Source organism: Pseudopodoces humilis, chromosome 6, assembly GCF_049639895.1.
Source record: "Pseudopodoces humilis isolate 2021_Gansu_Grassland_sample_001 chromosome 6, ASM4963989v1, whole genome shotgun sequence".
In the NCBI taxonomy this organism is placed as follows: Eukaryota; Metazoa; Chordata; class Aves; order Passeriformes; family Paridae; genus Pseudopodoces; species Pseudopodoces humilis.
In genome coordinates this window covers 20249303-20275326 of record NC_142205.1, presented here as the reverse complement: position 1 = coordinate 20275326, position 26024 = coordinate 20249303, and the positions used below count along the sequence as shown (strand labels likewise).

The window sequence follows — 26024 nt, the reverse complement described above, 5'->3', positions numbered from 1 at the left end:
CCAACATTGGAACAAACTTCTTAGGGAAGTGTCTGAGTTGACATCCTGAAGCTGTTTTAAAAGACATGTAGGTATTATGGTTAGGGTCATGGCATAGTGGTGGACTTAGAAGTGTTAGGTTATTCCAGCCTAAGTGATTCCCTGAGCTACTCCTCAAAACACCTCAGGCACCCTTTCCTCTCCTTTCATTGTTCTCTGAACATCTCATCGTCTTGTACAATCCCCAAAAGTCCTTCTCCTGCAACCAGTCACAAGTCCCACACCCCTGTAAGCATCAACTTCCCCCTTAGTTCAAAAGGTGAACCAGAAGTAGAGGAGAAATATTAAGCTTAGGAAAAAAGTAATAATACTATGCTTTTATCTAAAGGTTTTCTGCAAAAAGACAAAGTATACTATGTTATTTATTAATAATATAAACTAATATAAAGGAACATTCACCCAGAAAATATAGCTAAATAAAAATAGAGATTAAATCACAGAAATTTAAGGATTTATACACAGAGTAATTTGGAAAGCAACTTTAATTAACCTAGGTTTATATTATGCACTAAAGCTAGCAGAGTTAGATCAGTCAAACAGATTGTAGACAGCAATCTCCCTAGCTGGCTTGCAGGTGGAAGACCCTTGTTATAGTTATGCCCTCCAGCTGCTCATTATTACCCTTTTGCCAGCAGAACTGGGAGGGCAGTCACCTCCAGCAGAGTGGTTCCTGTGATTGATCCTTCCTCTTCAGGCAAAAGCAGCCAGGTAAACACGGACAATTTAAATGGTTGGCTTGAGGCTCAGGACAGACATTCTCTTTCATATCTAGCTGTGCTGACAGCTATTGTTCCTAGTCATCTCTGTGCTGGAGGCTATGCCACTCAGGATGTCCAACCAAGTAGCAGCTATCTCAAGACTACTTCTAAGACAGGCAAGCTGAGATCTGTGTATGCACAGTTTAAGCCCACTTGTTAACCTGTTGGTAGCAGATTCTGTGTTAATCTCTGTTATAAGCAGCCTGGTGTGTTATTCTGTGTCATTTGGAAACTTCACTGGCTTTGCTCTGAGTGTGGATTAGACAGAATTTGCCAGAAACACTTTACCAGCTGAGCTGTGAAAAGGGGTAAGCTCCAGCCAGTGAAAAAGGGAGAGATTGATGTTGCTATATCAGCACCTGCAGAGGTGTCTCTTTATGGCTTTAGGCAGTTAAGAGGGGCAAGAGATGTGATTCGTGATTGTCATTGTTTTGTTCACAAGTGAAGAGGTTTTACAGACACCAATTATAAAGCTTCTTTAGTTCTGTTTGAGCTGAATGATAAAAAGAGTTTCTAGAATTTTACAAAGTGTGCTTTTTCATCCATGTTAGTATCATGCTGCCAGTAAAACATTTGATATTGCATCAGATCTCAGGTTCTAAATGTACTACCTAAACAAAAGTTCTAACTAAAAGAAAACTGTTGTGAAAGCATTTATAAGAAGATATTTTTATTTACATTATATTAGCTGCTAGAGCTAGTTTTTATAGGTGGGGATGTTAGGAAACAAACTGCAAGTATTGCCAAACTTGCCTCCTAATAAACTCCAAACCTTCCGGAGTGTAAGTAGCAACCATTCAGCTTGATGTGCTTTGAAATAGAGGAAAAGAGTTTTAGGGATTAATATAACTTCTATTTTATTAAGAAAGCAGCTTAGAATGAGAAAACTGTATTTGTGATATGCATTGTGAAATCCTAAGTATTTGTGACATACTGAACAAAAGGATAGATTTTGTTAGAACTGAGTGTGTTATAAATGTATTAGCTATAAATATGTTCATTTTGTAGCTGTGTTAAAACTGCTGCTAGACAGTAGCATTATCTTGATCTGGAAGGAGTTAACAAACCAGACCTTTTACTCAAGCCTCTCCCAGCCACAGAACAAGGAGAGGCTGGACAGAGGCAGAGAGTTCAGCTGACATGCAGATGTGCAAGAAGGGCCATCCCTTTGGCCAGGGTCTTTCAGCACCTTAGGTCAGTGTGGCATGGTAGTGCAGTCTCTGCATTTGGCAGTGATACAAAGAGGCTGTGACTCCAGTCAGTGATTCTTTGACTGAAAGGAATATCACTCAGTGAAATGTACCGAGCATTTCTTCAGCACCACTTCAAAAAATGCTACGAAACTTACATGAGCTTAAGTGAACAAGTAAAGAGACAAGATGATTACATTAGGGAGGTATCTTTATAATGGTCAGGCAACTTTCTGCTAGGGTTGTTAGCACGAGTTTAAGCTGACACCTTCATTGATAATTATGGTGTTTACAGGAATGAAATCAAGGTGGTACTTGTAGATTAACATGCACTGTAATCACACAGTCATTTTGTCATATGGAAACACTCATTTTTTAAGTTTGGCCTGCTGTGGCATCATCTGGGAAATTCTAGTTTTACCAGTGCTCATGTCCCCATTACAATATAACCACAAATGAAATCAATTATATATTGATATCCTTAAATGCAATCCTCCAATAAACACTAAGAATCATAATTGAAGTAATGGCAGTGAACAAATGTCCTTAAAGATAAGCTACAGTAAAAGCTTCACACTGAAAATCTAAATGCTGAAGAAATTACTGAATTATTTAGTCCCATATTATTTAGTCCCATTGCTAGTTACAGGACTGTCGAGTTAAATTTAACCACGATTACTGCAACTTCTCCTGTAGTATGATGCTAATTTTAGCTCTTTAACCTATTAGATTCACATCTACTGTAATTATCTTCCTCATCTCTTATTTCTTCTGTAACACATCAATGAAGAGTCCAGGCATTGATGCCCCCTTCCATAGTGCGTTAGATATAAGGTCTTCATTTTGTTAAAGACCTTATACAATTTAGACCAAATTTTATGATACCTCTTTATTTCTGCAGCACCAGAGATAAAAGTCTTAATGTTCTGTTCTCTCTAGAAATTCTTCAGATTTTAATGATGATTCAGTCTCATGCGGTATACGCCTTGTTCCTAAATTTTCTGATTCAAAAATTTAAAAAATATGAAATTCTTCTGTGAAGTTAATAATAATTATGACAATAAGAAAACAGGGGAGAATCCCAAAACCTTATTTAGCTATGTACATTAATGAGCTACTTTTCATAAGTACTGAACAATCACTGAATAAGCTTCACTGAAGTTGCTAGATGCTGGAAATGAAGTTTCCAAACGAAAATCCAAAAATGTTCCATCTCCTTTCTAAACTTTATTTCATGTATTATATACATGCAATAGCATCAGTTGGATTAACCATCTGTTAAGCCTCTCTGTAGCCCTCAATACAAATACAAAATTTCTCTTGGAGTATATTTCGGCATTCATTAATTCTGACAATGGTAGCTCATAGTTGGTGTGTCAGTGACATCAATTCTCATGGAGAACTTCTGAATGTTGTCCCCTGTGATGACATTCCATGGCATCTTCAGCCTCACTGGAAAGGTCAGTGACACAGATTTGCTTTCAACAATGTAATCCAGTCCAAGAGTGACAGCCAGACTATTCAGCATGACAGAGGCAAGGAAGGTTTGAAAAGGCTTTTCATTTGTAAATGACACAAACAAGTCATACTGGAAATTCCAACCTTTGCCTGTCTAGAAACATCTTTGAACACAATGAATCAGTTCTACTTGATCTGGTTTAAGTTGTAGAAGGTGAGATGCTGATGTTTTGGCTTAATAATTTCCAGGATCGTTTAGCCCAAAGGTATTCTTACAGAACTGTTAATGCCCTCGCAATGATTGTGGCATCAATATATGTATTTAAAATCCTTACATACGGAAACATCATTTGACATTGAGAGTCTTTCTAAAAGTTTACTTCCCACCCACATCTTCTAGCAAGCAGAGATATTTCTTTAACTCTTAATTTATATTATAATTGCAATGTTTCCTTCAGTTGCAAATATATATGTAGAATGTATCCCCATGTTGAGGCATCAATTATATAAGTATCAAGTCTTTCAATTATTTGGATAGTCTATAACACAAATTTATTCCTTATAGAGGAATAGAGGTTTTTCACATGCTAAAAAAACTAGAATTATATTAACTCATTTACAAAAACACAGATGCTATTCTGATACACATGCAAGCAGAAAAGGAAAATTAATTTCTGCCTGTGTTTGTCCTTGTGACTTGTTATGTGTGTGTATGTACTGTGAGTAACTGTCTGTCTGCTGGCACTCAACTTGCTGGACCTGGAAACACAGAGCTTCAGCACCCTCAGCCTTTTGGGCTGTCAGACTTGGCAGTGCTCTAAATTTCTACTTTCCTTCTTGTCCTTGAAACTTATTCCTCTCACTAATTGTATACATGACAAATATAACAAACTATATCTGCTGCAAGCTTGGCTTCTAAATAATGGAGGCAGTTCTATGTACTTCATGTAAAGCCTTCACCTTCCCAAAAACATTTAAAAAAATAATAGATAAACCCCCACAATTAAAAATATCCCAAATATTATTTATGAAATATCTTGAAAAGAAGATTATATAGGTAAAGGAATTGTTTAATTTGAAAAGGAAGAAAATATATGAACATGGATATGTATTATGTTAAAAGCACTGAAGCTAAAAGCCCTTGATGTTACATGAGCCCTCTTCAAACAGTCGCTGAGTATGAAGTCTTTTTAATAATGTGCTCCTTTTCACATTAATCTCAGTTATGAAAGCTTTTAAGCAAAACAGTAATGACTAGTATATAATTAAAAAGAATGCAAGGAAGTTCTTTTTACACTGAAAAAAAATTACTGTCTTTTCACCCTGAATTGAGTAATTAAGAGTTTGCCAATGAAAAGGGAAGACACAATATTAAGAATTTACTCAAGCCTGCTTAAGAAGTAGAATATTTTCATGCTAAGGTCATCACACGCGTGATATTCACGTGAGGCCATGGCAGGGAAATTTGGTCATGATTTAACTGCAATACATCTTTTTGGGTTGTTTTTTTTCTTTCAAATATCAAAACCTTGTTATCATTGCAATAAAAATAATTTTCTTTTTAAAAAATAAAAGTAGAGTATATAGGCATTTACAGGTCAGATTTCATGTTATTTACCTTTTAGGCATTGCCTTGCCTAAAACCCTGTGTCAGGTGCATAGGTTAATCTACGAAATGAAAGCAAGGTAATTTAAAATTACTACCTCCAAAATCTACCTAACAAATAACTGATAATAATTACCCAAATAATAATAATTTCCCCAGAAGTTTATTTAGAAGTGGATCATACTACAGAACACTGACCTTCCAGCTGTCTTAAGCACTCATGATCTGTTCCAGTTGCTCAGCGCTGTGATGCCTGTGTTACAAGCTGACTAGCTACACAATAAATGCACTGATTTCAGGCTGCTCTAAGGGCTACCGCAGTTAAGATTTCCTGGGAATGTGGACAAACATTTCCCACATGGATGAAAATAAAGTTGGTGAAGAATCTATTCCTGCAGCTGACAGAGCAGAGGCAGCATAGAAAGCTGTTCTTACCCCTGTCAGCTGCAGTCACAGATCTCAGGTGAGATCGGTCTGTGGCTAAGTTTCTGTTCTATTTAAGTGCAAACTCTGATGCATTAACTGAAATCACCTAAGACATTGGAGAGTAATTCATTGGATTTTTCCCAGAAAGGGAATAGAAACACAACACAGTCAGGTACAGACTGTCAAAGAAACTGCTTTTTTACTGAATTTTGGACTGCTACTACCAACTCCTACACCAGACAACTCTTACCTAGTGCAGGCAAATATTCCTTAGCCAAGAATTCAAATTTGACTTGCAAGCCAATGTACCATAGCTCAGATTATTATCAAGGAATGTTACAGCCATTTTTCCACCCAATTTTGCAAACTTGATTTTATCAAGATGACAGGTGTTTGTTGTTTGCATCCAGTTACTCAAAGGATTTAACAGTGACCTTGTCTTAAACTCAGATGAGGAGAAAAGCAAGCTTTCTGCCTTCTACTTTTTATGAAAAAGGTGCACCCGTCTGGGCTTAGATAGAGTTCATTTTCCTTCTAGTAGATCATATAGGGCCATGCTTTAGACTTTTCACCAAAACAATACTGGTAACACATTAATGTTTTAGCTTTTGATGAGCAGTGTTCACACAGCATCAAGGACTTCTGTTTCTCACTCTGTCCCCAAAATAAATAGATCTAGCAGGTAAGTAGTGGTGCATAATAAGTTGGGAAGACACACAACCAGGGAGCTGACCTGACCTAATCAAAGAGATATTCCATACTATATAACACCACACTTGCAAATAAAAGGTAAAAGAGGGGCATTTAGGAGGATCAGCCATCTTTAGATCAGAAATTATCTGGGAAGTATTCTATCCATGGAAATTGGTGAGTGGTTGCATTTGCATCACTTGATTTGTCTTTTTTCCCCTCTTCCAATTACTCTTCAATTATTAAGCATTTATTATTATTACCATTACTGTTTATTTTGATGCATAAATTTTCTCTTTTTTTATCCTTCATTTACTCTTCCTCCATTCCTCTGGCAGAGTGGGAGAAGTAAGCAGGCAGCTTTCTGGTGTCTGGGCCTGTCAGAGTTAACTTACAGCAGGAGAATAAAGTATTCTTTCAGGAAATGGGAGCCAAAATCCAGCCCTGCTCTCATCCTCACTGACTTCATATAGGTGTTTTGCTAACAGATTGTGAGATATCTGCAAGATTATGATTATCAGATTATGAGCTTGTAGATTCTTTGTCTCTTTCCAGTGTTGTACCATGAGCTTAATAATTTAGATTCTTTCCTATGTAACGATGTTAAATCTTTTTGCTGCATAATGAACATCAAATATCTACTATCAAAAATACTATAAAAAGTCACATCACATTCTTGTAATTCGTTCTGTTTCTTCAATGTACCCTTCTGCTTTGCTTTTACAGAGGTAAAAACACAGTTCAGTAAATGGCAAATAATTATGTTGTTCAAATGTTCTACCAAATGGCATTAAAATTTGAAGATGAATGCCAGAAAAATGTAATGCAAATCTTGAACAGTTGTAGTCATTTGAAAAGGTTTTTATACATGGCATTGTTTGGAGGATTTTTTTTATTCCAGTAATTATCTGTGCTTATTTTTTTCTTGTTTTTTCTAGACAGAAAAGAAACTGTTTCATTCTGAAAGGTCTTTATAATTAAATCAGTTTTCTGTTTTAATTTTACCTCTACTCTCTATTTTCATATAAATTAAGCAAGTCTTCTCATTATTTCTATTAAGAGATATATTAGTTATACATCAAGGCACATTTTAATTGTGAAGCCAAAAGACAGAAATGTAAAATCATGATCTGTGGGACGATGAATGATTTGGTGTCATATTTCCAATTATATTCAAGTATGCCATTTGGGCACATGTACAGGCTTTCCTAAATAAAACACCTAAATAAGTTAAGAATCTGTCATTGAAAACAGACTAAAGCTTTTGCCTTAATTTTAGAGAAAATGTGAGATTTTTCTCTATTTTTCCCCTAAGTGATTTTAAATAATTACTGTATGCTTTCATTGTCTCTCAATATTCTACTTTCTCACTTCAGACAACTTACTTTTAAACACTCAGGATACTCTAGTAGGTTTCTAACTAACATGTTTTTAGCTAACAAGTTTCTATCTCCAACCTAAGAATTCTTGGAGAGAAGCTGGAGAAACCAACTTTCCAATGCAGTGCATAATTTAAATGGGTATAGTTGTCTAGCTTGTTACTCATAGTGACTGCAGGTCAGTTTGAAAAGACGGTTTTGTTCATGTTAACCCCATTCCAGATACTTATCTCACTTCTAGGTCTGTTTTTCAGTTGGTTGGTAGTTCTGTTCTCGGTTTCTGTTTTCTTTTGGTTTGGGTATTTTGTTAATCTCTGCCCTAAATGATTTTCCAAATCAAGATTTACTTTAAAACGGATATGCAGAATATATATAAGATACATAGGAGCCCTTTAAGCCCTGGAAAAGCTGCTGATTCCTTTCTGACGAGAGAAAAAAAGGGGGGGGTCTCATTTCTGTGTCTCTCTACCACCTGGCAGGCTTCATAGACTGCAAAAGGTTTTTCCATAAGATGATGGTTCTTAAGTTAGTTGTTTCCTAAGGAACTGTGTGTTCTATGAATTAAAGGCTAGTTTCCTTTTGCAGACAGAAAGATGAGATTACTGGTGTGTTTTCGTCTTTATCTAGAAGGCAAATCTGCTCAAGTTTATTAAATTGTTTGGTGCTGAAGCAGCTAGGCTATGTGGCAGTAGGTATATTTAGCCCAAAGGAAGGAGGCAAAGGTGACATACAGTGCACATTAAACAAAGTCTGGCAAAGAAACTGAGTTTTACTGTTATTGTTATGTACCTAAGAATTACTCCTTCTGCATCCTTGTGTTCACTGCATTGGCATAACAGCCTAAAAGGTAATTATGTGGTGTTCTGATAGTCTGTTTTCACTGTTGCATTCTTCCTGTTTAGTCAAGCAAGGAGAAAGTCATCATCAGTTAGAACTGCTTAAGACTGATTTTCCTTTTCCCTACTTTTTTTGCTCCCCAACATGCCCCTCAATTAAAAAAAAAAAAATTAAAAAACCCAAACCACAAAAAAAAAAAAAAATCAACATCCTGTTTTCTGGGCTAACCTGAGAGTTTTTGAGTAGTATTCTGTTTTTCTCTGTTGTGTTCTGGTTTGAGTAGATTGGTTCTGTTCCACCTTATTTCAGGATCCTAGGAAGCCAGAATCTGTGTGAAGTATTCCAAGAATCACTCATATGAGCACTTCCACAGGAACTAGTAACTGTAATTCTATTTGATCCTTAGTGGCAGAATTTTAATAGCCATTTGTTAGTTTGTAACGGAGTACACTCATCAAGTTAAAAGAGACAAAGGAAAGTATTTTTCTCCTTTTTTTTTTTTCCTTAAAAGAAATTAACTTTCTCTCCTGTCCTTTATGTAAAAGGAGACAGGAAGTTAATACTATTCCATTGGCTAGGACAGTTAAGGAAAGAAAGAAACACTGTTATCTCTCCTTATGAATATTCAATTTTGCAAGTTTCAATGGAGTAAGTCAGAGTAACTCACTGCAGAACAGTTTGTGACTGGATAGGTGTGAAGAAAAATAGTATTTAAGATGCAGAACAGGTGTTGCTCATTGGATGTCTGCTCTAATAGATGGGAATGTGCCTTAGCACTTGCCTTGAAGGAAATGAAAGCTGCTATAATGATTCTGGATGATATATGGAAAATCTGTTCCAAAGAATTTTTATTTCCCTATTAAAATTCAACTTGTGTCTGGTGAGCTAAATGCTTCTATTGACTCAGTCTGTCATATTTAAGCTGCATAACAGAAAACTGATTTTTACTGTAATTTTTTTCAGCTGCGTCAGCATTCTCCTTAAATATCTTACATGAATTTGTGGGAGCATGCTTGTAACAGTGGCTCAAAAGCTAAAATTTGTCAAACAAAGCCTCCCTCCTGGTTTGTTTTTTGTATTCAGAATATTTTTTCAAATTGGCTGAGGTACTTAAGCATTCAAAATAGGAATAAGAAGCCTTCAGTTAAAGTTGCTGAAATTTCCTGAAGTGGTATTAATAGTAGAAATATTTATTTATTGTTTCAGAAGGTTTATAAACTTCTGGAAAAAAACTTATTCCCACAATAAAAGATCTCTCAGTAGCAATGAGGTGCCTTTCTATATGACTAGGTTTATTTTACAGTGATTGATTGGTTTTCCCCTTCTCGCTTGCATGTAGATATGTATGTATAAATATATATGAGAGTATGTATGTAAGTTCTCTAAAAGTATGCAACATGAGACCTTGACTTTAGTGTGGAAGCTTTTACTTTAGTGAACCCAGATGAAAAAAATCACATTATCAAGTTAGCCAATTATGTAGTGAGTAAAGTGTATAACATTCAATTCTGACAGGTTTGCAAAACAGATTTGTTAAAAGTTTGAGTGACAACAGAAGCATGACTATTTTTCAACAGCGCAGATATGAGAATAGGGCATAACTGAGAATTACTCAGCTAATACACGGAGATTAATCTCCTGAAAGATAATCACTTCTCATCGTAACCTAGGAAGATGCTGATGAAGTGTAGGCAGTTTGGTACCTCTAGGGATGACTTAGCAATGTAGTTTCACAGCTTTATACAAATGTCTCAATTCACTGAAGTCTAGATCAGCCATTTGTTTCTTATTCTTGGTAATTAATACTTGAGATTAATTAGCTTTGAGATCATTGCAGAAATTGCAGCTAGCTTGCTGGCAGTAAGTATGCTCCCAGTTTGTTACATTAGATGGCTTTGCTTTTATATCCAGTCAAATTGCATTAAATCTGTGGTCTAAATAATAAAGTCAGTTGGTTTTTTGTTTTTTTTTCCTTCTGCTCACTGATAACCTTAGTGATATTTGTCCAGTTGAAGAGATGTAAGCAGGTATAATACTCATTTGTCAGTGTCTTACTTAATGGCAAGGTCATGATCCTAGTAACTTTAGAAAACTTAAAAAATAAACTACAGCTATCTATGTGTTTCATTGCTTCTTCAAAACAGGCTTGCTCAGAGAATTTAGGTAACTACATGAAACAGTAACATGTGAGACAAAGATATGAGCAGTTTATTTGATTTATTTGGTTTGTTTTGTTTTTTAGCAATGAATGATTAACAAGTGATTAGGGAACTGTACATTGAGGATCAGTGTCAGCAATAGAACGGACTATAATAGCTGAACACTTATAAAATGTTAAAATATGACCAAAAATTTGTGAAGGGTTTTTCTTGACAATCCTCCAAATTCTTGATGACATAGACACATTCAGGTTACGACTAGACCAGATTCCATCTCCCTTAGGGCACTATAGGATACCCTACTTCCACACTCCTGAACTGGAGATGTGGGTGCTCCAGAGGTATTGTACCCACACAGCCCACTTCTTTCAGCTCACTAGTGTACACACAGGTGGTGAAGATTCCCAGAAGGGCAAGTGTCACCTCAGCCCCCAAAAGGTGTGGATCCCAGTGTGTTGTGTCTCATACTGTTAAACTAGGAGCTGCTCCTTCCACGCTGGCAAAGGCCATTATACCACAGGGAGTCTTTGGCAGCACCATGCAATTCTGGGTGCACTTCTCTCTTCTCACTTTTTCAAATGGTAAAGATTCTTTCATACCTCACTTAAGGATGACTCATCTTTTTTGTTTGGTTTTCTTACCCGAAATTTTCATGGTCATTCACAGATGACTCTTTTTCCCACCAGATATTAATCATTGTTGCCATCAGTGCTGCTTTTAGTTTGTTGGGTGGTTTGGGGTTTCTTGTTTGGTCGGTTGGTTATCTGTTGGGTTTTGTTACTTTTTTGGTTAGTTGGTTGGGTTTTTTTTTGGAAGTATCCTCTCAAACATCTTTGAATATTCCACTCATATACACTGCTTACACGCACATTCCTATCTTATCATATATTGTTACCCAGGCTGTTTTACCAAGGGAAAACTATTAGTGTTTCTCCACAAAGATATAGTGCTTCTAGTTTATATGCCAGCATATTGCTACAAGAGGAGCTTGAACTCGGGCTGCACAGAGATCCCATCTGTCTTAGTGAAATATCGAAATTTAGTGACAAAGGACCCTCCGGATCTCTGCAGACAGCTTAAATGACAGAATGACACCATATATCCTATACTCAAGCTGTACATGGATGCGTGGGCTCTTTTTGTGTAGTTAACCACTTTCAAATTCTATTCTTCCAGGCCCTCTAAATAACACCAATTGCCTGTGGCTTGCAGCAACGCAGCATGAGGTGTGTTTTAGTACACAGGTTTTTTCCACAGGTTGATATCAAATATGCACAACTAATTTTTAAGGTCATCTTCCAGATGTGTTAGAAGCAGGGAAAAATAACACATAGAAGCAATTATGTTTTCAGATATTGAAAGGCTAGATGCTTGGGGATTTGCTTTCTGCAGTTATGTTCATGTATGTGGGTTGTTTTTATTTTTTTTCCTCAGTACCAGAGGTACACATATTCAATTTCTTCCCTGTGCTTTATGGTGTCTATATAGCCTTAATTTCTGCTGTGTTTTATTTTATTCAAAATATCCCAATTAATTTTACTAGGGTAATGTGAAGTAAACATAATGAAGAGGCTTTGGTTATTCCCAGAGAACTGTCTGTGGAAAATTTGCAAGTGTAGCTTTTCTCTTGCCCTGCTTATCCAGCTCCTTGACAGATACCATGTGAAAAACAAACCAGCAGCGTACTTCAAGGCATGTGTGTCTTTGTTGCCTTGAGATAATATAATTTTGTGTACTGTAGCCAGCACTTAGTGCAAGGGTGCATGCATGTAAGGTGTCTGTTAACAGTATACTATGGTTACTTTCCGAGTTCTTATTTTTCTGCTAGGAGAAAAATAACTGTCATGCACACCAAGCTCCAGGACAGGCCTAAGTCTTTGAAGGATATATCTTATTTCAGTTGTCTACACACTTTCTAAAACTTAGCCAGACTGGTATTACATGACATGATTTGAGTTGAACTCATGCCCCGAATATGTTGAAAGAAGAAGCATTTTATTCCTGCTGTATCTGTTGTGGCTCTGTTTGTCTCTCTTTACAGTAAGTCAGTTTTGTCAGCTAGTTGTTGACTTTTTGGGTTTTGGTAGTTTGGTTTTGTTGTTTGTCTTTTTTGTTTGTTTTGTTTCTTTTCTGGGATTTTTTTTCAGGGTTTTTTGGGGGTTTTTGGTTGGTTGGGTTTTTTGTATAGCTTTGGATTTCATTTGGCTTTTTTTGTCTTCTAATTGCATTTATTTTCTAGGGTGGTGTGTTTTGTGGTTTTTGGAAGGTTCTTTGTTCTCTTGTTTGGAGTGGAACGTTTTGGGGGGGGTTGGTTCAGTTTTTGGGCTTTTGTTACATTTTTTTTGTATCTGTGTGATTGACTTATCTAGTACATTTGAAAGGGTCCAATGAAGACCACAGGAAAGGGGAGGAAGAAACATGGGACTGAACTTCTGACAAATAGATTTAAAGCTGTAAGAGGTATCAACTTTATATTGTGTTCTCTGAGAAAAATCCAGATTTGATAGTCTATACAGAACCCTCAGCTATAAAGTCTCAGTCCTTAACTGTCCATCTTCTGATGTGGGACAACAGTTTCTGAACTATAAACATTTTATATTACCAACCACTAGAAAACAAGGATATAAATAAAAGAATAATAACCCATCATGGAGTGTGGCCCTCTACATCCCTTTGCACTAATGTACTTTCAGGCTCTTGGATCCGTCTTACAGAACTGTGCTTTTGCACAATAGTTGCTATAACATGCCTCTGGGCTTTATTGTTATAAATAATTACAACCATAATAACAGAAACAAGAAACAGCAGCTTTCATTTTTTTTTTGCTTTAGAAAGGAATCTGCCTTTCAGGCAATTTTCTTTGTAATACATCACTTGAAAATCTTTTCCCTCCTTTTACTCTATCCTCATACTTTCTTATTTCAAATTCACGTTCAAATACCTTCTGTATCTATGTTAATATTTCACTCTCGTAAATTGATTTTAGCAAAAAAAAAAGAACAAGAATGATTTTTACATATGTGAAAATGTGAAATTTCAAGGACAGATATTTAATCAATAATTAAGCTGCAAAACAGTGTGGGCTGAATTCTTTCTTTAGGTGTGATCTCCTGAATTTATTACTCAGTCTATTGTTGTAAATGTAAAAGTTTAAGAAATATTGGCACTCTAATGCTGTTATGCACACACTGACAGATCAAAAGTGATACCATCAGTCACAACCACTGGGTTTAGTCATGAGAGGGAAGCTCATAGAAAGTGAAAGGGGTAGTAATATTTATTTTTTTTTACAAAAAATGTAAATGTTTTGCCTGAGCATGCAGGAATAGGCCTAGGAAAGCCAAAGCTTATCTGGACCTAGGGAGCAAGTGAAAGGTATTAAGAGTTTCTGTAGTTAGCTCAGCAGCAAAAGGAAGTGTAGGGAAAATAAGGTTTAGTGATGCAGGTGAAGTGGTTGGTGATGGTGGACAAGGAAAAGACTGAAGGCCTGAAATCCCTTCCACCACTTGTTTTCCCACCCCTCTCCCCTTTGCCTTTTCATCCTCCAGATTTCACTTCACAGGTGTGACCCAAGGACTTTTGGGCCCCTTTCATTTATATGAGATGACTAGAAGCTATTTCTGTATTGTGGAGGAAGATAGGGAAAATGTTCTGTGATGAAATGACTGGCTAAATGGAAAAGGAGATCACAGGAGATGCTGTATACATATTTTTAGTAAGGCTTTTTATCTAATTCCTTATGGTATTCTGAAATCCAAGTTGAATATAGTTGTGCACTTATAAATGGATAATAAGGTGAAAGCCTGGATCATTGAGCTCAGAGGGCTGTAAGCAGCAATACAAAGAAAAAGTATTGGTCTGATAATCACTGTAAGTGGTGATCATCAGAAATAAAAGGGAGGTCTTTCACCATTGCTAATGGTAATGACAGCTATCTGTCACCAAGTTCCCCTGTAGTTCAAACACTCCTAGTGGCCCCAATCTCAGACCTGTTCCTGTCTTATGTTCTCACCTGCTTTGCACCACTATTTCTAAGTCAAAGTGATATTAAGGGAAAAAACAATTTCCCTCTTAATGCTTGAGGTACAATTATTATAATATCTTTTTATTCCCATCAAATTATTGTAAATATAAAGCTATAGAATTTATGGGGCTGGCAGAAGAGACATAAAGATGGTAAGTAACAAGAGAATTCAGAACCTCTTCTGTATTCATTAACCAAACTCAATTTGTAATTAGGCCACTCTGTCCTTGTCTTTCCAAATAAGAAATGTTCTGTAGTCTAGTAGGAACATGAAAAAACAAAAGCAGCGAGGAAGTGTATGTTTGAGGCATATTAAGGCAGCATTGGTAGGTTTATAACAGAGATATGCTATTCATAGTCCTTTCTAAACCAAATGAAATTGTATTAGGACAGTCAATATCAGCTATGTAATCTTTTATGAGCAGGGAAACAAACTCTTCCAGTTCAGCTCAAAGGATGCTCTGAATTTTTCTAACTCTGTAAAAAAATTCAAAGGATGTAGAGTGAATGACACTGAATTTTCTTGGCTAGCTTTATTTTTGTGAATTTCTGATTTTGCAGCCTTTCCCTGTGCCACCCTGTGGTGTTGATCATGCCCGATTCTGACCTGGAGAAATCACAGGAAGGTACGCTTGTTCTAAGAAAGGTGGTTAATTGTCATTGTTGCGTAGATCGATCTGAGCAAGAGTATATTCCCTCCTCATTATACACACAAGAAACTCAAGTCTCTGGCAACCTTATGGTATTTCATTTTTTTGTACAGTTTACTGAGATTTTTTGAAAATGTGTTGCTGAAGATCTGCATTTTAATTATGCCTCATGTGCCCTGATTTTTAGTTATGAAGTTTCTTGGCATATCTTGTTACATAATTGGTCACATTTCTGAAACTCTTAGAATATCCTGAACACTGCTGTGCTCCTGGAATTTAGGACAAGCATAGCTGTGTGTACAGAGTTCTAATACCTGCTTTACAGAATCAGTAAGTGGCTTGTAAATGTTACTTTAAAACAGCAGGTTTGCTATGCTTGACAAGTAAGTGATTTATTTTCTCAAACCTGCTTTATTAAGTACAGTTTAACATAAAAACAGAACCTTAGACCCTCTTCTCAAAGAATATAATATTTTATGCATCATGATAGGAGTAAATGAAATTTCCTTAGAACTAGAAAATGTTCACATAGTTCAAGTGAGAGTAATCAGTAAAATCAGTCTTAAATGAGAATAAAATAATTTTATACCTTAGAAGGTATAAGGTTCACTAATATCCAAGACTGTAGTTCATTGTACTCACCTTAATGTTTTACCTTTTGCCATCATTTTGGGGAGTTTTAGGGAGGCATATAGCATGCCTAAATAAAAAAAATTGGAGAAAAACTATTCTAATGCAGATGGAACTATATTTCTAATTATTCATTTTTGGCAAGCTATCTATAAAAGATCAGCTCAAGTCATAAGTTTCATGACAAGTGGGAAAATAAATTGCTCAAGATAGGATGCAAATTAGGGACAAGGTTCAGCTGACTACCAGAATGTGTAATTGTATTTTGATATGTCACAGAGTAAGACAGTCTCACTTGATTTAAATTTGTAAACTAAAAATAGTTGACTGGAAAAATGGTAGGGAAAGGGTGTATAAAAACTGGTAACTCTTGAGAAGTGTAAATATGACCTTGAAAAATAAATCCAGAGAAGGTTAGAGAATAAGTTTCTTGAATGCAATTTTATCTTACAATAGTATAAAGGTGAATTTGTGATTATATTTTCTTTATGGATGATCTGAAATATTCATAAATGCATCACTGGTGGTCTGAGGGAGAAAGATTCTAACACATGATGAACTGAAAAATTAAAAATATCCTGCATAATATGCTGATAATGAACAAATTGAAATCAATAATTATGACCAAAAGAAAATCCCATCAAACAGACTACTTCAAAAACTGTTCCAGGACCAGAAGATTTTAGGACTTGAATACAAGATGTAAACAAAGAATATGATTAAGAGGGTGTGGCTGCAACACTTAAAGGGCTGTGCAATATAATTGGTACTGAAAACTGATGATCCTGTAATAGTTCACCCTTATAACTCTTCAGAACCTGATTTTGATGTATCATTCCTTGGTTATACATTTGTGAGCATACCTGCTCACTGAACATTTATTTGATGGTGTATAGAGAAATTCACATGCATGATCTGTGTCTTCATGCATGCAAACTGCCTATCACAATGCTGATTAATGAATGCAAATGCAGCTTTTTTTCAAAGCCAGTGATATCCTGTAACTCAGCATCTGTGGATGCCAGAGTAATGCTAAGTATGTATGTAACATGGATTTAAGAGTTTATCATGAGAGAATAATAGCCAAGCAGTAGATCAGCAGTCAGAGAGCTGATATACACATATACAGTGCTGTTTGATATCATTTTTTTCAACTAAAGTTAACCTTGCCCTTAAGCACTTTATTGTATCTTTAATTGAAGGTTTCGTTGTGTTAGGCTGGCACAATGTTTGATGGAAAAGCAGTGGTTTTTTTTCCTCAGACAGTATAGACAGTAAAACATTGAGCATGAGAAGAGTGGATTTCTCACAAAAGGCAGTGTGGTGATGTGCAGAGATACTTCTGAGCTTTGACAACATTGTAGCAATAGCCTTTATCCACCTCTGCACAGCAGCACTACTTATTTGTATCTCAGCTCAGAACAACATTGTACAGTTTGGATGCAAAGGACCAAAGTGTATGATCTTATTTCAAGTTTACAAGAAACAAGACAGGAAGTAGAGACATAGAGGCAGAAGGCTGGTTTGCAGAACAAGGCAAAAAGATGGTAAAATTTTTAAATAGGACAAGTTGCAGGATAAACTCCTCCCCTTGTTACTGGCCTCTAGGTATGGGAAGACACTTTAAAGATCACCTATTTTCTATCATATTTGGGGTGTTTTTTACCTTTAGAATTTTTTTTTTTTATTCATCCAACCAGACTATAATATTGTAACTTGGATATAAGAATAAGGCAGGAGACAGTGTTGAAAGCATTGATTAAAATGAAGGTAAATTACTTTCACTACTTTAATGTCATTAATAAAATTACTTGTTTTGTCAAAGCAAGCAAAGAGGTTTCTCAAGAATCGTTTACACTTGGTAAGTATTGACTCTTCCTGAGAACTTTGTCCTTTATATGCCCAGAATTATGTTTCAGGAGGACTTCCTCCTTGATTTTTCCCGGGCAAAAAAAATTAATCTTATTGGTCTGTAGTTTTCTGAAGTTGACTCATTGGTCTTTTTGAATATGACTGCAATATTTTCCTTTCTCCTGTTCTCAGATATCTGTGACCTGTCAAAGATGACTGAAATCAGCCACCTCTTTTGGTACCCCTGGATGCCACTCATCTGAACACATGGTTTTTCATGGTTTGAGTTGTCTGAAGTAAACACTATCTTTATCCTCATCCAGTATTCTCTGTTCTTTTTTCTGAATCCTTTCACTGAGCTCAGGTGCCTGGGAGACATTGTCAGCAAAGACTGAGACAAAGGTGGCATTGAGCGCCTCATCTTTCCACATTCGCTGTCACAAAATCACTGACCCCTTCCAACACTATACTTGCATACTACTGCAGTGCTAGAAGCAATTCTTGTTGCCCTTGCCATCCCTAGAAGGTTTTCAAGTGACCTACAGCTCTCTAAACAACATCCCTGCATGGCTGAACAATACTTCTAAATTTCTCTTTAGTAGGTTCTGTAGCTTCTCCTCAACCTTCTTGTATACTTCCCTCTTTTTTTTCACTTGAATTCCACCATGGGCTCTCTGTTTAGTCAGACTGGCCACCTGAGACACTTGCTTGTTTTCCTGGGAGTCAGGATGGACTATTATTGTGTTTGGCTGGTGTCTTTCACAACCTTCTTGAGCATATTTGTCCTTTAAAATGGCTCCTCCCACGTGATCCTATATACCTGTTCCCTGAATAAGCTGAAAGCTGCTCCCCTTAAGTACAGATTTAAGACTCCATTTATCTCCTTCATTCTCCTCAGGAACTCCACTGATTCATGGTTATTCCGGTCAAATGTTACCTTTGACATTACTCAAACACATCGAGTAACATATCCTCAAATGGTTCTTCCTTGTTTCTGAGCAGCTGATCCAGCTGTACTTAACCCCTGATTAATACCAGTATTTGCATCAAGAAGTTACTCCTGACAAAAATCCTGTCATAGTGACCTACCAGAAAATGGCAAAGTATTCCCCCATGAGAACTGGGGTCTGTCATCCAAAATTCCTTATTCCAAAATAACTTCATTCATATCGTCACCCTGGTCAGGTGAACTGCAACAAACTCCTACCACTGGGTCTCCTTTGCTGGCCTCTCCCTTGATCCTGAGTTGTGAACACCCAGTTAAATTGTTGTCTGTCTCACAGAAGGGCTTGCATACTTCTGAGCTACTCCTTCACCTGTCCCTTACCTGCTTTGTCATCTTCTTGATATGTCTTCCATGAAGAATGTGTATCCACACATTCTTGCAATACCCATCCATTGCAATAACCTTTTTGTACGAGTTGTCCCACGACAGCTGAGTAATCAAAATGATGTAGATATGTAAACACATGCAAAATTCCAGTCTTTGCTGTTTGTTTCCCTGGCTGTGTATATTTCTGTTCATATAATATGCTTGAGATGTACCTCCTTTCACCCTGTTTTATTACTCTGGAGTTCTCTCCTGTACCTGCCACCTGCCCACCACTTCTTTGCTAGACTGTGGGTTGTAATTTCCTTCCACATCAGTTCCTAGGTTAGAGCTCTACTCAGCAGGTTGACCAGTCTGCTGGAAAAGCTGCTCTCAACAGCTTTGTCCTCAGATCTCCAAAGGAGGGCCCTGTGGTCTAAATCCAAAATTGCTTTTGAAGACATCAGCTACACAAGCTTCTAATCAATTTCCTTGAATAACATTATATTTTGAAGACTTTTGTGATGAACCAGCTATTAAATGCAATATATGGCAATATCATCTAAACAAAAAAGAACACTTAGGAGAATGGATTTCCCCTATAGATTATGTGCTGATTTATTGTACCTTAGGATTTGGTCAACAAACCTCCATGCCACTCCTGTTAGATTAAAAATATATGTTTTTATAATCTCCAAATAGCACCTCTATAAGCATTCTTGGTTGCAATAGGCACTGGAAGGTATTATAATTTCTCAGGACAGGTTTTAAATCTCACTGTACTTTTTCTTTGAACTAAATTGCTGCTGCTCTTAGGTCACTATATTTCTTTCTTGTGGATTGGGAAGGCGGAGCAAGGGGAGGCTTGAGATACTGCTGTCATGAATGGTCAACCTTTGCTGTGTTAATCCAACATTGACTGCTCCTTTTTCTCCCCAGGAAAAACTTTTATAAGTCTTTAAGTACTATTGAGAGCAAGAGGGTAAGTGTTCTGTAATGACTTTTAGGTCAACAAGAAAAAAATAGAAGTTTCTGGGAAAGTTTGAAGAGGAAAAAAATTAACAAAAACCTGTCGAAGGAAGATAGCTTTCCTTTGCCTCTTGTGCAAAGGTATTCTGGGGAATATTTAGTGTAATTGGGGTAACAATGTTGTATATCAATAAACAGTGAAATAATACACTCCTATATGTCAAAATTACAATAAAATCATGCATTTGGGCAGATCCTTTGCAGCTCTGAAATCAGTGCAATTCAGTCTTAAGAGATTTCTTTTTCAAGAAGAAAGATTTGAGACATTTTAAATTTTTAGTATTCCAACCAAGTCTATATTAGAGTGCACTAGAATCTGGATATCCAGTAGGGAATAAAATTTATAGCAAAAAATTTAATAATACTAAGAAGGTTGCCTCTGTTTTCCTGCTTGTAAAATTTGAGTATACTGGGAAAAACTCTATACAGATTTATCCCTATGCAGATTAATTCCAGTTGCATGGGTAAACTGAACCAGAATTTCAGTAATTATTTTTCTGTACATATATTCTGATGCAAGGATGCAGAGGCAAGGAGTTTTTTTCTATGATTAAAAGATAATTCAGTTTTCTTAGGAGTAGAGAATGAAAAATTGCATAACTTGTTACATATTATATTAACAGACTTTTTGTTATTAAAAAACTTTAGTAAGAATTTGATCTATTCAAAAGTAATTGGCAACCAGATTCAAGGATTGCAAATGAACATTTTTACCCTCATCTGTTTCTTTTCCTTTACACAGTTCTAGTGTGAAAACAAAGGACAGAAGCTGTAAGAACCTGCAAAGTTTGCTTTCTGGTGCTCAGAGGTAGAGATCTCTCACTGAGGCATGATATCCGATCCTTGTTTTTTTTACAGAAAATCAATGATTTCACAAAGGGGGTAATACATCTTTGGAGTTGGAGTATGTCTCATCCAGACAGTACACTCTAAGTTCCTCAGGTTTAGAGAGTTAAGATTTAGAGTCTCCCACCTCATTTTGTGTAGAATGTACCACAGTCCAGAGCCCTGCTTCATGTATCGAAAATAAATCTTTTATCAAGCTATATGAAAATAAAGGAACTAGTTCTGAATTATTTGAGTAACATAGCAGTTACATGTAGGATAATTTGGTTATCACCTCTGCACTGTGTTGCTTTTTTTTACAGTACCAATATCCTCCAAGATAGATAGTAACCTTCCCATTTGTATGTGGAGAAAAATACCAGAATTTATCTCTCAATAGATATGGCAGATTTGACACTTAATGACATTACTGATGATAGTACAAGAAACTTCAAACACAGAGAGATTTGAGAGATCTGGCTGGGGAAAAAAGCCTTTTTATTTTCATCCATAGGTAAACTTCTGTAGTAGTTTTATTTTAGCACTGGTTGTCACCATGTTTAGGAAAAGCCAAAAAAGAAAAAGAATAAAGTTATATTTGTCTCCTTTTGAGAGCTAAGTATTAATTCATCCTGATCACTTAACTTCATTTCTGTCTTTATAGATTTTCAGCTATGTTGTTAATTAAGTCCAATCAAAATGTCCAGTTTCTCAACTTTCAGTATCCAGAATTCACTTTGCTAAAGGCTAATGCAATTCTATGTAAGTGCTATCTTTTTATTTTTTTAATTATTTTTTTTAAGCTTAAACAGTATACACACGAGTTTGTAACTCGTGCTACATGATGAACACCATTGGTATTCTGAATAATTCTTTAAAGAATATAATTGTAATGAAACAAATGCATTTTCATATAATAATCTTGTTATTGATTTCCTGCCATGTTAAATGGGTGTGTTTTTGAAAAAAATTACTGCATGATTCTAAGTTCTTTAAACTAAAACCATACAAACAATACATGTTAGCTTCATGAGTATCAATCTAGGTTTAAAATAAAATTTTAAAAATAAGAAATGTTTAGTTAATCTCAGATCCTAATGACTTCAAAATGAAGTCCTGGGAAGACACAGTTGCTTTCTCTAATTGAATGTGAAGGAGAAGAAACACCTTTTTTTTTTTTTAATGTCTTTGAGGTGAAAAAGTGTTCTGTCTTTTCATTAATACCAGAAGACACAGCAGAAGTTTTTATTACATCGCTGATGCTAAATATTTTAGGTGTCATATTTGATAAAACAGATATATTCCATATCCAAACTTCAAACATCATCTGGTAAGAACTCCTATATTACTGTATATTTCAACTATTTTCTAATATCTTCAGTTTGTACTTGTGTTCACAAGTATAAAGTTTGAAATAACAGAAACTCTTGGAAACGTGTTTGCAAATGCTTTTGGTTTGTTTTGCCATCCATTTTTGTCTGTATGAATCTCCACAGTCAGGAGTGCACAAGGTAAACACGTGTCACTGAGTTAAATAAATTACTCCCTCTAAAACCTGTGTCTCTTCACATGTCCAAATAAGTCTTGTAACAGTCTGTTCTAGTGTTTGTAACCTACATAATTCTGTGAGTTCAGCCATATGTTTCCTGGGGCACAGAGTTTTGATGTTTAATTGGTAAATTTATTGCAATCTGGATTACAAAAATCTATCTTTCTTCCTTATCTTCTAATTTTTTTTCTGTTGAAAGTTTTCTCAGTAGAAGACTTGCAGAAGTAGATTTCCAAGGATTGTGGTTATGCAAATATTATTTTTCATCACTCTTTTGGAGAAAGAACATCAAATGCATTGACTATCAGAAAGCATTTCCTCAAGAAAAGCTTTTTACTTGGCTAACAGAATAGTTAAGAGCTGAGGTTTTTGTTAATTTTGTTTCAGTGTGTGTTTGGTTGAGAGTTTTTCAGAGAGAGAAGGGACTTTCAAGGCAATATGGTTTTCAGTAGTGGCTAGTATATTTATTTTGATAATAGATTGGAAGGAAGCAGAGACTTAATATTATGTTATTCTCACATCCTTCATAAAAAAAATGAAACTAGAAATATTGTGAGGTTTATTTTATTATTATTTATGTGAGCCAAATTCATGGGTGCATCCCAGAAATTGATCTCCAACAAAAAATTTTGTTTCATTCAGTGTGAGGAAACACTTCCATATATCTTGAATCCAGTGCATCATGATTTCTTATGATGACTCAGTTGATTTATTAAGCAAAACTAACAGTTTCATGGCTTCATATATATCACTGTCAAATCTTTCAGTTCTCCAGGCTGAAGAATCCTACCTCATTTATTGTATAATTTTGGTCACCCTGATCAGTATATCTTCTAGTATTTATATTTTTATTTATTTAGAGGGGAATGTTCAGAACTGTGAAAAATCTTAATGATGCACCTGCACCTTTATTTCAGCAGAAGAATTCATTCTGTTTGACAACCCTTCCTTAATTCTAACCCTTCATTCTCTTTTGTTGTTTTCTTTTTTGAGTGACAGTGGACAGTAAACTTCTGGAATCCCATCACTGCTAAGGAAGGACAAGATGTATTTTTTTCTAAGTGTTACTAAATTTATTTTATCTGCAGTCACTCAGTATAGAAAACAATATTCTGTAGCTTTCAGATGTGACCCCAGTCCATGACAAGCCAAATTCTCACCCTTAATTCTTTCTAAAATCTCATTTTGATTAGCTGAATTTTCTTTGGACTGAAAATTTATGTTTAAATTTTAAATTGATATTTAATAATATTTGTAGCCAATATATTATAGCACCTTATAGAAGTTACAGTACAAAAACCTTGTTCTCCAGCCAGCAATTTTACATCATATCCTCTCTACTAATTCTTTGCCCTCGTAAATGAGCATGTCACACTAAATGTATAATTAATTACCCATCATCATTTCACTGATGACACATAAACATAATCAGAGTGTTCATCCGGGGATCCAAACTGATTGGAAACAGGCTTAACTTACTAGGGTTAGGCAAAAGATGATTCCTTCTTTCTTGCATGTATAAAGCACTATACTTCAGAGGGACCTAGAACATTCGTGCATTTTCCTTGCATCTCTACATAAGGCACAGATTAGATTAAGAAGAAATGTACAGCTTGTTACTGTAGGGTTGTACCTACCATGTGGTTGGTTCTTTATCACACAGATCAGCTTTTCAATACTATCTGGAATTCTGGATATTTTTTTTTATCAGCATAATACCAGAATGTTCTAAATTCAAGGCATACTTCTTGCTCTACCACCTTTTAATATTTGAACTTGAAGTTATGTGTGACTGAGTTGACCATAATTTTATGCTCCTAAAGATAAAGGTGGCAGCATGATACCTGCCAGATACTTAGAGGTCAGACTGAAAAAGAATATGAAATCACCTCTCTTCTAGTTCAGTACAAGGTGGAGAAAAGCTAAGTAGGTGCCAAGATGATCCCAGCAAGAGGAGATGAAGATTAAAAAAATGCTTTGACTTTTGTTCTAGTAGCTTATGTGAGATAAGAAACTAGACAGAAGTGGAAGCAGGTTCAATAATTATCCAGTTGTCTAACTCTGTGGTCACCATACACTGCCACACTAAGCAGTAGAGGTTAATTTATGTAATTTGTTCTGTCTTACTAAACCTTAGAATAAATACAGGACCTCCTACTGAAGGTCTTTATTGTCCAGTATTCTGGATTGGATTCATCGGATAATGACAAAGAATTTTCTGGAATCTTAAAATCTACTTCAAAAGCAAGAGTTGTGCATATAAATACATACAAACACACACCTAAGTTGTCCATCTGTAACTTTTTTTTATCCTTCTTCCACTTTTGCTTCTGAATTTTTCTGCCACTTCTCTTTTGATCAGGCCTAAATAATTAACCATTACAGCATGTGCAGCAGTTTGTGGATCTTTTCAGACTAATATCATACTCTGATTTCTTCACTTCTATTTGTCTTATCAAATATATATTCAGATAACTTTAAACAAACTACCAACCTTACCACAGTTAGAATCAGCTTCATTTTCTGGAATCATGTAACAAAGTTACTATGTAAGAGGAAAAAGAGTTAGGAAGATGATTTTCCTCAACTAGACTTACTACAAGTTATAAAACCTGAAAGTACCTTTGGAAGAAGTAAAAGTGTACAATTTTGTGGCAAAATGGTAGAGTCCAGTATTGCTGTTTGGGGAATTCTCTAGATGCTGGAAATCCTTGAGAGGTAGATAGTAAAAAAACACAGCATCTTTTCCTTTCATCCTAGTCTATCCATCTTCTCTGACTGCCCATATGATTGGGAGAAACTTAAGTGGTTAATTGTTATTTAAGCTGCCCTCTTCATGACACTAGTTTGCTGAGTATGAACTTACCAAAGGAGTAGTAAACATGGTCCAAACCTGCTTTTATACTTCTTTGGCTTCTTTGTTCCCTCAGTATTATCCTTGAAAGCACAGTTGAAAAGTGTTGGGGTTTTTTTTCATTTGTTATTATAACATGCACATGAAAAAGTTGGTTGTTATCCTGAAAATAGAATAGAATTATGAAAACTATATCTTGCCTATTTGGTTATTCCAAAACTGTCTTCTACATTGAGTGCAATAGAAGCCAGCTGAAATTTGCTTTTGTAAACTTACAAAAAAGGAATACTAAGATATAAACATTTTTTAACCATTACCTAAATATTTAGAGACATCACCTTAAATAGAATCACATACTTTACAATTAGAAAGAGCCCTTTCTTATAAATTACAGTACCATAACATAGATACATACAAATTATGCATTAATGTGTCCTTATTTTTGAATCCTGAAATTAGTTTGAAAGTTCTAAAGAAATATATTTCTATCAATCCTGTACCAATTGCATTATACCTATTTGCTGTTCTTTGTTCCTTTTTTTCCCCCAGAGGCTTTTTTTTTTCCCAAACAAGTACAGAACAGGTATTTTACATTTCCTGCCCCCTGACCCCCCAACCCCACAGTTTCTTGGTAATTGTATGTCAGTCTTTAAACCAGATATACTTGCTTTAGAAGAAAGCCGTATGAACTGCCAGACTAGAATCCTACAATTTTACTAAGGAATACACTCATCTAATGCTAGCGCTGCTTTCTTTTTTAG

The 26024-nt window shown here is 35.7% G+C and overlaps 1 long non-coding RNA gene across 1 annotated transcript; it reads left to right on the top strand.

The window, feature by feature from the left end:
- The first annotated feature begins 805 nt into the window (after nucleotides 1-805).
- On the top strand, nucleotides 806-18015 carry LOC148184122 (uncharacterized). Its single transcript, XR_015772815.1, has 3 exons — nucleotides 806-913; nucleotides 15128-15192; nucleotides 17890-18015. It is a non-coding gene; the product is annotated as an uncharacterized LOC148184122 (long non-coding RNA).
- The last annotated feature ends 8009 nt before the right edge of the window (nucleotides 18016-26024 follow it).